The sequence below is a fragment of the Schistocerca americana genome, chromosome 2 (genome assembly GCF_021461395.2).
Source record: "Schistocerca americana isolate TAMUIC-IGC-003095 chromosome 2, iqSchAmer2.1, whole genome shotgun sequence".
Classification (NCBI taxonomy): domain Eukaryota; kingdom Metazoa; phylum Arthropoda; class Insecta; order Orthoptera; family Acrididae; genus Schistocerca; species Schistocerca americana.
The window spans coordinates 805,741,452-805,757,701 of record NC_060120.1 but is presented as its reverse complement, the minus strand read 5'-3'; positions in this window follow the sequence as shown (position 1 = coordinate 805,757,701).

The following is a 16,250-nucleotide window of genomic DNA, read 5'->3' as shown; positions in this document are numbered from 1 at the left end:
CTCAGCAGTTTGGCGCCATAAGATCTTACCACATATTTCCAACAATTAAAGTTAATCTAAGGTAAATTGTTATTAACTTAATTAGGGTACTCCTACGCTGGCTTGAGCAAAACCCTCCTCAGGCTGATTGAAATACATTCCCTGCCGTCGAGTCCTTCCAACTTTCCCACCTACACGCGACCTGTATACTAAGTTTCGTCTACCTCCTTAGGTTTATCCTCTCTGTATGCCCAAACAGTCTCAACATATTCTTCGCAATACGCGACGCTACATCTTCTTTTACTCCACAATGCTCCCTAAAATTAATCGGACTTTTCTTAAAGCTTTTTAAGTCATAGTTACACTTCAGGTGCGTTGAAGAAAACTTGATGTCATACTTAATAACGATATAACATACTGACTAAATTAGATCACAAGGTATCCACAAAATTAAATCATGACAGTGACTGCTAGAAACAAATGCCAACAACGGCTTTGCATCTTCTTGGAAAGTTTGGGTAAATTAGGCTTGTGTGTTATTTTAATTTTAGGTAAGATTCCAGGTTCTCGGCAATAAGACAACTTCGCAGTTTACTCTTGGTAAGGTTCATGCTTAATAATGATTGTTCGTATGATTTTGTCCACTATAAATGGGTGTGTGAAAGCCTGCGATTGTGAAAACAATGAGTTTCTCTATAAATCACTTTTCTGCTACCAGTCATGATTTTCTTTTATTCATACTTTATGCTATGCGTTTCGGGATATGATTCCCAGTCTCTAGATTTTTTCTGTGTACTATGCCATTTTAGAAAATTTTTCCGGTGTATGAAGTTCTGCTTTATTTTGTTGACTTTACTGAAATATGCAATCAACGTGCAACTATTTTTTAGTTAGTTATCGATTTTTGTGGGTAGACTGTGGCGAAATTTGGAAGAACTTGTACTCATTGTCTTCTTATGGTTCGTTTGTGGAGAATCTCCCATGTTAAACATCACACAATTTTCTGTACTCAGTATATATCGAGAATAACTTACATATACAAACAGTTACAAATATCTTTTTGGATGTAATCGACAGAGATAATGTTATATGTCTTTCAAACGGTATGACACGCTTTCGTACAAAATGTGTTTATCTTCAACATCTGGATCATAATTTGCTTCTATCTGTTTTACAATGGTGCCTATTTCTATGTGTTTTGTATTTAAGTATATTGTCAAAGCATCTGAAGAAATTCACTGATTCACTTTGAAGTTTTTCGTTTAGCAATATATCTACATATTTTCTGTAATGTGAATATATCTCCAGTTCTTCTAACAAATCCGTTTTTAGCGGCTAAGGCGGCTGCCTCTTGATAACGGGTCCCCAGGTTCGATTCCCGGCCGGGTCCGGGATTTTCTCCGCCCGGGGACTTGTGTTTGTGTTGTCGTCATCATTCCATCATCATTCGGGACAATGACGAGACTTTAGAGAAATAAGATTGGGAATTTGTACGGATGCTAATAACCACGCAGATGAGCGCCCCATGAACCAAATATCATCCTCCTCTATGCTCTTTACTTAGTCGGCGGAGTACTTTGATTTTTTTCTCTACTTTTCCAAATGGGTGTACTGCATTATTTATATGTATGGCTATTGCTCATGTTGTGTGTCTGTTGTGTGTGTAGGCTTTAATGTGCTCTGTGTATCTGGTATTGAAATTTCGGCCTGTTTGTCATAGGTAGAACGTGGAGCATTCCTACATGTTACTTTGAATACTCGAGAGTCTGAGTATGGGGCACGATTACACTTTGTTTTATGTATTAGTTTTTGTTGTGGTTTATGAGACGTAGAAAACTCAACTTTTACTTTGTGAGTTTTGAAAATTTTTGCAGTCTTCTGTTATATATTGCCAATGAATGAGTTCTGTTGCTACGATAGTCTATCGGTGAAAACATTTACGAAGAATGCCGTGACAAATCAACCATAATCACGATGAATCGTTTTCGTCACCACTTCATTTTACGGCGGATGCCCTCCCGGGCTGTTAACCGAAAGCTAGTGATCAGATGCCGCCACCAAATTACAGGGACCAGATAACATCGGTTGCTACCTGCTAACTAGAGATAAAAATCACGCCGCCCGACATTTTGCTAACAAGCGTGCCAAATAATTTGCCACGGTGCTGGCTCACTGATGCCGCGCCAGCGATATCCAGAGTAATGTCCGCACTGGGGACGTTCATTGGGCAGGTGTCCGCAGGGACGGTTCACCAAATGAGCACCACGTCTTATCGAACTATTAGCAAGTGACCATTAAGCAGTGTAATGGAGTTTAAAGTGGTCTCGTTTGCCTGCAAGCAATCCGGTTCGGACGCTCTGACTGCACAAAAGAAGAAAATGTATCGCTTCAAAATTGTTGTTATGATACCGACAGCGTACGACGTTAATTTTTCTGGTTCCACTAAATTATGGTAGAAATGAGCAGCACCTGGCCGTAGAGTGACGTCATCAATAACATCAAGATTACTTGTTCTACTTGAACATGTTGCAGTTGCCAGTAATTCACTTAAATATTGACTGCGGAACATATTATTATGGTAGACAACATCGTCCTTATCAACTATGTTTTTCACCATGGTGGGCTCTTCAGCAAAGTCAACAGATAAAAATTTTTACCACACGGGGACTCGAATCCAGACCTCGTATTCTCTTTATAGGAAGAAATCATGGCTCCAGGTTCGAGATTTAGTCCAGTACACAGTAATAATCTGTCAGGTGTGGGAAGCTTCACCATAGCATTTCGAGAGAAACTTGACCATTAAAAGAAGCAAGGTAGTACTTTACGAATACTCCATTTTCTGTAATGTTGAAACGGATGTTTCCGGTTTCCTTTTTCATCTTGGTTTAGGTCTGTCACCAGAAATCTTTGAAAATTCGATCGATATAATTCAATTTCGATATAGTACTAGATTTTTAGCATATCCTTATATGCTCTCAGCTCGCCAATACCCTGATACTACTTTGTACTGTACTTTCTCCAGATTAAGCTCCACTCAGTCCATTTGCTTTCTTAGAACCCACCTACAGTGCCTCAAAAGAATTCAGTGTGTCTTCCTCAGCCAACACAACTATCACAGCCATACAACAGAACAGTGAAACATTTATCTTATTTTATAAGCCAGTTACTTGCAGAAATAAAGAGCTTCTATTCATTAAAGGCATACTTTGCCCTAATAATCCCACTTCTCGCTTCTTATGTGATCGATTCTACATCCTTCATTAGTAAACGCACCATATTATCCAGTTCGCTTTAGCATTTTATCAAGGAAGACTGAAACGTCCCCTTTGAACAATTTATACAAGACTGTGCTTAAACTGATACACAATATTTTTAGCGCAACGCAATCTGACTTTCAAAATTTCCTACTAAAGAATGGCCCTGACAAACATTAAACTATACCTTTCACAAATCACTTACCTCACAAAATTTTCGCTGCTCAAGCTACTGCAATACAGCGAGCGCCACTACTGCCAGCTAAATAAAAGATTCAAACTACGGAAGGCACTAACTACTGATAGGGATAGTTAGCAAATGAAAGATATTAATAGAGAACAAACAATGTATTTACCTTGATAGCATCATGTATAAATATACCAGTTCATGAAAAATTACAAAACTCCGCCATCTCTCTCCCCACATCCACCACTGCTGGCGGCTCACCTCCAACTGCGCAACGCTACGCGCTGTTCACAGCCAGCTGCCTAACACTACAATGGCGAGTATTACAACAATGCAAAGCAGCCACAGACTGCACACAGCACAGCCAGTGATTTTCATATTGAGCGCTACGTAACGTTGCCAATAAGAAAACATAAACAGCCTACTTACGTAGAGAAAACATAAACAGCCTACTTACAAGACCACCAAACAGACGTACGTATTTGAGATGTTATTTTATTTTATTTTTACTACCAGTTTAGGCATTTCAGTATGTCATCTTCAGGCCCCACATACACTTCGTATACAGATATTGAGATGCATCGACATTGGCATACTGGAGTCATCAGTAACTGGATATGGTGAATTCGTTATTCGTGTGATTCTTTCGCAGACTTGACAACAACAGCTGTTCTCAACTCTTCCAAAGAAACACTTGAATTCACGGTATCCATACACTGATGGCTCCAGTAGGCCAACATCGATACATCTGAATATCTATGTATGAAGTGCATACGGGGCCTGAAGAAATGTCGAAACTGGCACTCAAATAAAATAAAATAACTTCTCAAATACGTACGGCTATTTTTGGCGATCTGCTTTGATGAATATTTGACCAGCCGCTGTCCGGGTCCACAGTGGATCAACAAAGATTAAACTATTGCCTCTTTTATTTTGTCACAGACAAGTCTGTTAACTGTTCCGTCCCTGCACGTAGCTTTAACTTTAAAGCAAAGATTTGTCTTCTTCATTTCTCTTGGTCTCATCGTTGAGTCCTTCAAATTTCTAGGATTTGACGTCGTTTTTATTTGGATGGACAATATGATGCAGAATATATGGAAATGCATTAGATGTTGGATACGGTAAATATACACAGATGAAATGTGAACGGAAGGTGATGGAGGCCAGTATCAAAGCAGTTACTTAAAGATTCAGTTTGTCGCCAGTTCCTCTCCTTTCTTATTTTAAGGGAGTATTATTTATATGTCTTATGTGTTACTCATCCATACGTACTTATATCTATTCGTTCGTTAGCTTCTTTTGAATCCAAGAATCTGATTGGTTGATATTTACATCAAATGGCAACAAAAAAATTTAAAACCACTTTACACAACTTAAATTTATCCAAGTTGAATGGAATTTATTGAAGTCTGCGACTGTACACAAAATCCATAAAATAATTTTCCAGTTTTAGTGACATTTATTTACCAATATTTGCTGACAGGACATGTTTAAGCTGCAAACCACCATTATCAGGTGCTTCACAGTTACATGTACATTAATTTTTAGTTAAAGACTCCCTTGAAGCGTGAAATGGTCCAGTGGCTAGATGTGCCAGTGACGTTATGTACCAAAATAACTAAGTCTTTGTACAATAAGACTGATTTATTTTGGTGTGCAAAATGAAGTGTGTCGCATGTGGAAATACTTTTAGTGATACTTTTATTTGAATTTCTGGTGGACATATCCTTACGTTTCACACAGAACACAAGCACAAACACAACACCATCACTTCACAGTTGTTTTCACTCCAAAGATTGTTAACTGCTAAAATATATCTTATTTCAGTTGCTAGGATAGTACACACACGTAAGAATGGAGAGCTTTCGTGTAAGTAAATATGCTTATTTCAGCGGTTGAGAATCTTTACACTGTAAATAACTATATGTGAAAATGTGAAGTAAGGCTGGATCTCATAACTTTGTGTTAAAAACTGATGTACATGTAACTGTAAAGCACTTACCAATAAATATTGGAAAATAAAAGTTACTGCAGTTGAAAAACTGTTTTATAAACTTTTCACAACTGTTAACTAAAACACTGTCTCCTGAACCTTGCGTTGGACGTTTATAAACACTACATAAATATATCGTGATAATTGTAGAAGGTTCGTGTCTGTGACTAATTAAATATATTTAATCACAGGCATGGTTCTACTATACGCAGATATTGATAATGATAATAAGAAAGTTAGGTAATAATGAGAAATGATACAACGAGATTATAGTAGCCAAGGTGCATGCCCTGGGCGTCATTTCCTTGGGGCGCTCAGTTTCGAATTTTGTGCCTTGGGAAGAAATTGAAGAAGAGGAAATGCAAGTTGGAAGAGGGAGAGTGCAGAGGGAGGGTAAAAGGGCTAAGAATAACTAGTGGGAGTAGAAAAGGAGCGGACTGGCGGCACTAAAATGTGAAGGAGACGGAGATGCATGTAAGGAAACAATGAAGAGATTTGGACTGAACTACGTTAAGCAACCACTTCCGTAAAACTTAACTCTCTCTAGAAAGAAGACACATTTTATTGTTTTAGGCTACTAGATGGGGCCAGTCTCATAATACCAAGTGAACCAATAAGTAACAAGTGTAACAGAATATTTTGCCTTTGTTGTGTTGTTTCAATGGTTTTGCGTTGATGGGAAGTGAAACAATGAAAAAGGAATGACGTTATTGTTGCACTAGATGTGACTCTGGACTGTGTGTTTTCGTATTTTGAACCTATAATATAAAAAATCTACCTCCTCTCGAGCAAAGCTACAGCACTACGTTACAGTACGAAAATCAGGCCGTTTATGCACAGTCGAATGCCTGGATTTGATAAGAAAGAGAGGAAAATCCTAAGAAAAATATTGGGACCAACAAAACAATGATGAATATGCAAACAGGAGTAACGAAGATCTGTGCAAGATAATTAAACAGCTAAATGTGACAATGACAAAAATTGTTCGCTTTAGTGAAAACAGGATGTGCAAGAGCATTTTCGAACAGAGCAACTGGAGAAAGACTTCCTGATATAAGAAGGTACAACAAATCACAATGTGAAAGAGATGAATATTGATGAACATGAAAGTCTGAATAATTATGCAGTTCGAAAGTAGGTTTTGGATTTCCGGCATCAGAGAAAGCCAACAAAGAAAACTGGGTCCAAGCGGTCGAAATTTAGGGACCAAAAGCACTCTAATCGAATGAAAAACTATTGATGTTAAATCAGAAGTAGTAATTTACTTGGTCAGAAGTAGGTCCAAATCGAGTCTTCTTTTCCTTGCTTTTGCTAGCTTTATCCCGATTCTTGCCGGGGTCAGCAAGTTAATCTGGATTTGGCAATGTCAGCACCAGTAGGGGGTGCCGTATGCCATCTCCCCCCCCCCCCCCCCCCCCCCCGCGACCGTCCCCTCACGCGGATGGGATTTGTGTGGATATGTGCGCCCCATCTGTCTGCGTTCCATGCGGAAGTGTGAGACGTGATCCAGGTGTGAGCGAATCGTTTAACTGAGGAGCGCCTCCCCAATTCCCGGGAGCGATGGACTCAAATGTTCAAATGTGTGTGAAATCTTATGGGACTTAACTGCTAAGGTCATCAGTCCCTAAGCTTACACACTACTTAACCTAAATTATCCTAAGGACAAACAAACACACCCATGCCCGAGGGAGGACTTGAACCTCCGCCGGGACCAGCCGCACAGTCCATGACTGCAGCGATGGACTAATGCGCACAGATAGCTGGGTAGGTAAAATTCAAATCGAGTAAGAAAGAAAAATAAAAATAAAAAAGAGAGAGAGGGAGAACGGAATTTTGAAATCTGTGTGCAGCCATGAGGAGTATCCTCAGACTTACTCTTATATTCGCATTCGACTGATGTGATATTATATTTTGCGCCAGCCCAGCCTATGGTTGAACTGAAACTATAAGTTTTCTATTTAGCGCGATGCAGCTTAATCTAAGCATAGTTTACAAAATTTTAAAAAGTACTATGGTAAAATTTTTTAAAGTTGTAGCCGCTAATCTTTATTTATTGTGGAATCAGGTTACAATCGGTTTCGCGATAATGAATGGCTTCTTCAGGTTAAATTTGGATGGATTACATTAAGCCAATAAAACAATACGATCTCCCAGCTTTCTGTAAGGGACACATCCTGGCATCAAATGTAGTGGATGTGGGGAGATCCATCAACAACCTTATATAATTGTGGATAATCACTGAGGGACAAATTATAATGTCCCTCAGTGTGTGTGTGTGTGTGTGTGTGTGTGTGTGAAATCTTATGGGACTTAACTGCTAAGGTCATCAGTCCCTAAGCTTACACACTACTTAACCTATATTATCCTAAGGACAAACACACACACACATGCCCGAGGGAGGACTCGAACCTCCGCCGGGACCAGCCGCACAGTCCGTGACTGCAGCGCCCTAGACCGCTCGGCTAATCCCGTGCGGCTGTCCCTCAGTTAACCCATAGTTAACTAAGATCATTGATGGATCATTCAACATCCAATGCATCTGATGCCAGAATATGTCCCTTATAGAACATTGGAGGATCTTATTGGTTTGATGGCTACATGTAATCCAGCTAAATTCAACCTGGAGATGCGATCCATAACAGCGAAACAGGTTGTATCTGAATTCCACAATAAAAAAGGATTAGCAACTAGGCAACTACAAACGGACTCGTAAAATTTTGAGAAGATTTTACCACAAATTTTTTTATGAAAAAATTTCAACTTGACTTGAAATAACTTTGAATTTGAATTACTTAAAGATAGTTAGCGAAATACATCACATTACTTGTATCTTGTGTTTTCAGAATGAACGAGCCAATACGCAGTTACATGATATCTGTGTCTGAACTTTTTGTAGGGAAAGTATTTCATTTTTCCTGCTAATTTTGAAGTTAATAGGCAGAACATTTTATTTCAAGTGAAAAATATTTACGTTACTGAAAGTGAAAAATACACTATGTGAGCAAAAGCATCCGGACACCTGGCTGAAAATGACTTAAAAGTTCGTGGCGCCCTCCATGGGTAATGCTGGAATTGAGTATAATGTTGCCCCACCCAGCTTCCACTCTCGCAGGCGTACCTTCAATCAGGTGCTGGAAGGTTTCTTGGGGAATGGCAGCCCATTCTTCACGGAGTGCTGCACTGAGGAGAGGTACCGATGTCGGTCGGTGAGGCCTGGCACGAAGTCGGCGTTCCAAAACGTCTCAAAGGTGTTCTATAGCATTCAGGTCACGACTCTAGTCCATTACAGGGATGTTATTGTCATGTAACCACTCCGCCACAGTCTGTGCATTATGAACAGCTGCTCAATCGTGTTGAAAGATGCAATCGCGATCCCCGAATTGCTCTTCAACACTGGGAAGCAAGAAGGTGCTTAAAACATTGATGTATGCCTGTGCTGTGATAGTGCCTCGTAAAACAACAAGGGGTGCAAGCCACCTCCATGAAACACACGACCACACCGATAACACCACCGCCTCTGAATTTTACTATTGGTACTAACACGCTGGGAGATGACGTTTACCCGGCATTCGCCATACCCACACCATTCCATCGGATCGCCACATTATGTACCGTGATTCGTCACTCCACACAACGTTTTTCCACTTTTCAATCGTCCAACGTTTACGTTCCTTACACCAAGTGAGGCATCGTTTGGTATTTACCGGCGTGATGTGGGGCTTAAGAGCAGCCACTCGACTATGAAATCCAAGTTTTCTAGCCTCACGCGTAACTGTCGTAGTACTTTCAGTGGATCCTGAAGCAGTTTGGAATTCCTGTAATGGTCTGGACAGATGTCTGCCTATTACACATTACGACCCTCTTCAACCGTCGACGATATCTGTCAGTCAACAGACGAGGTCGGCCTTACGCTTTTGTGCTGTGCGTGTCCCTTCAGGTTTCCACTTTACTATCATATCGGAAACAGTGGACCTAGGGATGTTTAGGAGTGTGGAACTCTCGCGTACAGACGAATGACACAAGTGACACCCAATCACCTGACTACGTTCGAACTCCGTGAGTTTCGCAGAGCGCCCCATTCTGCTCTCTCACGATGTCTAATGACTACTGAGGGTCGCTGATACGGAGTACCTGGCAGTAGGTGGTAGTACAATGCACCTAAAATGAAAAACGTATGTGTTTGGTGGTGTCCGGATACTTTTGATCACATAGTGTAGGTACTCCTTGTAAACTACAAAAACTCTTAGAGATTTGTAAATTTTCCAGACTTTGAGCAGAGACGAATATTTTAATTTTCAAGCAGCAATGTTCGAAAAGGCAGATTGCTACTTACTGTAACGGAACCACGTTAAGTTGGAGAGAGGCGCAATTAAGAGACACAAAGCTAGGCGCAAATTGAGACGTGTATAGCGCGTGTGGCACGACGCAGCGCAGCGCGCGTTTTTCAACTTCACCGTTTCCAATGGGTTCAAATGGTTCAAATGGCTCTGAGCACTATGGGACTCAACTGCTGAGGTCATTAGTCCCCTAGAACTTAGAACTAGTTAAACCTAACTAACCTAAGGACATCACAAACATCCATGCCCGAGGCAGGATTCGAACCTGCGACCGTAGCGGTCTTGCGGTTCCAGACTGCAGCGCCTTTAACCGCACGGCCACTTCGGCCGGCTTTTCCAATGGGACCGCGCAAATTATTATAATAATAATATTAATAATATTATAATTATTATATTATAATTATTATAATATTATTAATATTATAAAATCATGTGATTATGAAGCAAGGCAGGAAAGTAAAACAAGGTTATCTTCTCGCTGCCTAGTATGCTGGCGTATCTGTACGACCTGTTACAAAAATTTAGAAAGGGATACTCTCCACAGGTGTCATCCCTTTGTGCTCCTGGTAAAAAGCGTCCAAGATCTGACGTATAGAAGTCTCACTGCGATTACTTCGATATTGATGTAATAATGTAATACGACACACTGTCCTACATGCATGTGAACATCACAATTCCACTGCAAGCTAGAAACAGTCGAAAAGCAGTCAAAAAAATGGCTCTGAGCACTATGGGACTTAACATCTATGGTCATCAGTCCCCTAGAACTACTTAAACCTAACTAACCCAAGGACATCACAACACCCAGTCATCACGAGCCAGAGAAAATCCCTGACCCCGCCGGGAATCGAACCCGTGAACCCGGGCGCGTGAAGCGAAAACGCTACCGCACGACCACGAGCTGCGGACGAAAAAAAGCTGTCACAAATAACAATGTTATAGTTGCCTCGCCGTGATGAGAAGAAGTATTTCAATTGCTGCATGCACATTTTCAGCATTAATAAACTAATTATAGAACAGGCTACACAAATAAAAAAATGGTCGGTATTATTACGAAAGTAGGAATATCCTAAAAGAGTGTGGTGATTAGACGTACTTAATTTGTTGAAATGTATTGCTAACAAAGGCAGATCTACTTTCATGACAATGTTTTTCGAACTCCAGCTCAGAAGGCACACATGGCTAGCTTGTGCATTCCTGTCGCGAGCATTATCCTCCGTTGCTGACAATACACTGACCATTGTGTTGCGCGATAGATCAATAGTTTATTTTTCTCAGTAACAACTATTTTATCCGCAGTCACACATTGTCAGTTTGCCAAGCAGTTAGTGAGTAACCAGCATATGGCATGTGCCTATCATTCTGCCTGAAGGAACGCTCATCATTATTTTAATACTTCTCAGATCATGAGAAAGAATAAAATCCTTTTGTAAGTTTCCGTTCCAGTCGCTCAGTGTTGGTTAAGGGGATTCAACCAAAACCCCAACAGAATTGGCAGTTTATTTTTGTGTGAGTTGTTAACCTTTTCTCACTCGGAGAAGTATCACCATTTACGAGTAACGGCCACACCCCTCTTGTTCTTCCTTTGCCAAAACACAGTATAATTTGCACGTACTCATCTTAGCTGCTGCGACACAATTCTGAAACAGAGTGCCTCATTAAACAAGTAACTGGCAATCACAGAGCTCAAGAGTTTACAAGAAACCTCATAGTGTCGGTCTGCAGTAACACAACAGAAGAAATTTCATGTTTATTTTCATACTATGAAACTCTTGTTTCGCTAGCTGTCGATAACTCTTAAAATATTACAGTCACTGGAGTGAAAAAATAAAACGGTAAGTACTGATATATCGCCGTAAATACGAAAGTTCCGTTTCGCCAAACTTTCGTTTCGATGTCTCTAGCGATTTAGGAGATATGAGAGATGTTGCGAGTATTTCATTCTCGCGGGCGTGAGATCGGAAGTGAGCGCGCTACATAGGGTCCATTTTCTCGAGATCGGAGACAGGGACCTCCTCCCAAGTCCAAACAAAAATTCAACATGTTAGCTAAATTTCATACGCAGCAAAATATGGTGTAATACGCACCAAACGCAAAGTCATAGCGACCCCTGGTTTTCATTGGAAGCTTTTCGAATTTTTCGTAGCGTCTTGCTAAAATGTGTATACCACAAAAAGTGTGACATATAACGCTACAAGCAAGGAAAAAATGAAATATTTTTACTAAATAGTTTCTGTAAAATCGTTTGAGAAAGATTACAGTGTGCACGCGCGCTTCGTTTCTGTCAGCGCATAGCGTCGTCAACCGGCGCGTGCAAATACGTGTACGCGTCTCACGTGCTATACGCGTCTCAGTTTGCGCTTAGCCTTACACAAAGCTTAAGGCTACTGCCTTCATCAGCAAAAGAGAAGCACACACCGTTTATAAACACACAGCAGATATTTTTGCGCAGTCAGATGAGGATTTTAATCAGGACCAGTGACGTTATGTACCGAAATATCTCCCTTTCCAAAAATACTAATTTATTTTAGTGAACGCACTTACGTGTGTTGTATGCTTTTAGACAGGGCAATCATCTTAGCTGACCATTGCGCATTAACTGTGTGTTTACTGCATGCCCCTGTTGCTGATGACCGTATCTGGACCAAATTTCGCAGTCTCTGTGCGTCCAAGATCGCGAGGGTGCAAAGTTAGCCAAACAGGCTAACACCAGTCAGTAGTCATTTCCAGAAAAGCAGGTCGCCAAAGAAGCGCGGTAGGTGGAGAGGACTTGGGGGGGGGGGGGGGGGGGGAGGGAGGCGGAAATTTTGCCTTGGTGCCACTTACATTAGTTGTGCCACTCATAAGGAAAAAAAGAAAATTTATAAAAGAATCATTCTAAAATGTTGGGAAGATATGGAAAACATCGTAAAACGAGTAGAAATAGCCGGCCGGAGTGACCGAGAGGTTCTAGGCGCTTCAGTCTGGAATCGCGCGACCGCTACGGTCGCAGGTTCGAATCCTGCCTCGGGCATGGATGTTTGTGTTGTCCTTAGGTTAGTTAGGTTTAAGTAGTTCTACGTTCTATGGGACAGATGACCTCAGAAGTTAAGTCCCATAGTGCTCAGAGCCATTTGAACTGAGTAGAAATACTGATGACTTAGGAGTAACTGGGATATAGTCGGACAAGAGAAACCAAGCAGCAGGCGAAAGGATGTAGGAGGCAAGAAAGAGAAGTCCGTTAGGGAGTGGGCAGCTGAGAGAGGGAATGTGTTTTTCGGCGTGTGCACCGTTACGTGGCGGACATAATGAAGACGGGGAACGCAATCCGGGCCCGGCCGCGGCCCTTTATGGCGAAAGACAGCGTTCGGTGGCGGCGCTGTTGCTGGTCCGGCAGCTGTGCGCTGTGGCGCGCCTGGGCCGTGGGAACCCGCGGCAGGTGTGTGCCGCGCGGCGAGTCCCCACTCCAGCCTCCGGGACGCTGGCGCCAAAGCGTCCCACCCAGCGTAGCCCGGCGCGCGACAGCTGCGGGTCAAGGTCGCTGCGACGCCCTTCTCTAACCGTTTGAATGCTGCGCTCGTGCGTAATCTGGGCACAGTGTAGAAATGTAAAAGCAGGTGTCCCTCAGGGTTCAGTACTAGCATCGCAGTTATTTTGCTGAAACGCTGGCAAACGTGAATTTTGTTCCATGTACACTGTAGCGCCAAAGAAACTGGTATAGGCATGCGGATTAAAATACAAAGATATGTAAACAGGCAGAATACGGCGCTGCGGTCGGTAACACCTACATAAGACAACAACTGTCTGGCGCAGTTGTTCGATCGGTTACGCCTGCTGCAATGGCAGGTTATCAAGATTTAAGTGAGTTTGAACTTGGTGTTATAATCGGCGCACGAGCGATGGTTCACGGCACCTCCAGGGTAGCGACGGATTGGGGATTTTCCTATACAATCTGAAACGTGCCCTTAGAAAAATTAATGAATTACTGTGCTGATAAACCTCTACGTTATTTGATTTTCAAACAGCTGAGCAGAACTGAACGTACTCAGGCATTTCTCTTTTTACTTATTCTGATCAACACTAAACTGACACACAATATTTTTAGCGCAACGCAATCCGACTTTTAATAATCCCTACAAAAGAATGGCCCTGACTAACAATAACCTATACCTTTAATGAATCACTTATCTCACAAAAATCTACGTTACTCAAACTACTGCAATACAGCGAGCGCCAGTACTGCCAGCTAAATAAAAGATTCTAACTAATGAAGGCACTAACTACTGATAGACATAGTTAGCAAATGAAAGATTTTGATAAAGAACAAACAATGTATTTACCTTAACAGTGTTCAGAAGTCATAATATACACTCCTGGAAATTGAAATAAGAACACCGTGAATTCATTGTCCCAGGAAGGGGAAACTTTATTGACACATTCCTGGGGTCAGATACATCACATGATCACACTGACAGAACCACAGGCACATAGACACAGGCAACAGAGCATGCACAATGTCGGCACTAGTACAGTGTATATCCACCTTTCGCAGCAATGCAGGCTGCTATTCTCCCATGGAGACGATCGTAGAGATGCTGGATGTAGTCCTGTGGAACGGCTTGCCATGCCATTTCCACCTGGCGCCTCAGTTGGACCAGCGTTCGTGCTGGACGTGCAGACCGCGTGAGACGACGCTTCATCCAGTCCCAAACATGCTCAATGGGGGACAGATCCGGAGATCTTGCTGGCCAGGGTAGTTGACTTACACCTTCTAGAGCACGTTGGGTGGCACAGGATACATGCGGACGTGCATTGTCCTGTTGGAACAGCAAGTTCCCTTGCCGGTCTAGGGATGGTAGAACAATGGGTTCGATGACGGTTTGGATGTACCGTGCACTATTCAGTGTCCCCTCGACGATCACCAGTGGTGTACGGCCAGTGTAGGAGATCGCTCCCCACACCATGATGCCGGGTGTTGGCCCTGTGTGCCTCGGTCGTATGCAGTCCTGATTGTGGCGCTCACCTGCACGGCGCCAAACACGCATACGACCTTCATTGGCACCAAGGCAGAAGCGACTCTCATCGCTGAAGACGACACGTCTCCATTCGTCTCTCCATTCACGCCTGTCGCGACACCACTGGAGGCGGGCTGCACGATGATGGGGCGTGAGCGGAAGACGGCCTAACGGTGTGCGGGACCGTAGCGCAGCTTCATGGAGACGGTTGCGAATGGTCCTCGCCGATACCCCAGGAGCAACAGTGTCCCTAATTTGCTGGGAAGTGGCGGTGCGGTCCCCTACGGCACTGCGTAGGATCCTACGGTCTTGGCGTGCATCCGTGCGTCGCTGCGGTCCGGTCCCAGGTCGACGGGCACGTGCACCTTTCGCCGACCACTGGCGACAACATCGATGTACTGTGGAGACCTCACGCCCCACGTGTTGAGCAATTCGGCGGTACGTCCACCCGGCCTCCCGCATGCCCACTATACGCCCTCGCTCAAAGTCCGTCAACTGTACATACGGTTCACGTCCACGCTGTCGCGGCATGCTACCAGTGTTAAAGACTGCGATGGAGCTCCGTATGCCACGGTAAACTGGCTGACACTGACGGCGGCGGTGCACAAATGCTGCGCAGCTAGCGCCATTCGACGGCCAACACCGCGGTTCCTGGTGTGTCCGCTGTGCCGTGCGTGTGATCATTGCTTGTACAGTCCTCTCGCAGTGTCCGTAGCAAGTATGGTGGGTCTGACACACCGGTGTCAATGTGTTCTTTTTTCCATTTCCAGAAGTGTATATCAGTTCATGACATCCAGTCTTACAAATTTACTGTCTCTGATGAACACACGTCCAGATCATCCGAACTCCGCCATCTCTCTCCCCACATCCACCACTGCTGGCGGTTCACCTCCAACTGTGCAACGCAACGTGCTGCTGTTAACAGCCAACTGCCCAACACTACAATAGCAAACAACAATGCAAACCAGCCACAGACTGCACACAGCACAGCCAGTGATTTTCATACAGAGCGCTAAGTGCCGTTACCAATATAAAAACCTAAACAGCCTACCTACAAGGTTATCAAGATTTAAGTGAGTTTGAACTTGTTGTTGTAATCGGCACACGAGCGATAGGACACCGCACCTCCGAGTACCGATGAAGTGGGGAGTGCTAGTCTGCTTGGTTCGCAGGAGAGCTTCTGTAAAGTTTGGAAGGTAGGAGACGAGATACTGGCAGAAGTAAAGCTGTGAGTACCGGACGTGAGTCGTGCTTCGGTAGCTCAGATGGTAGAGCACTTGCCCGCGAAAGGCAAAGGTCCCGAGTTCGAGTCTCGGTCGGGCACAGAGTTTTAATCTGCCAGGAAGTTTCATATCAGCGCACACTCCGCTGCAGAGTGAAAGTCTCATTCTGGAATTGACGGAAAGTCATCGAGTAAAACAGAAGTGATTTCTGGCGTTCACCAAGATAGTGTTATAGGCCCTTTGCTATTCCTTATCTATATAAACGATTTTGGAAACAATCTAA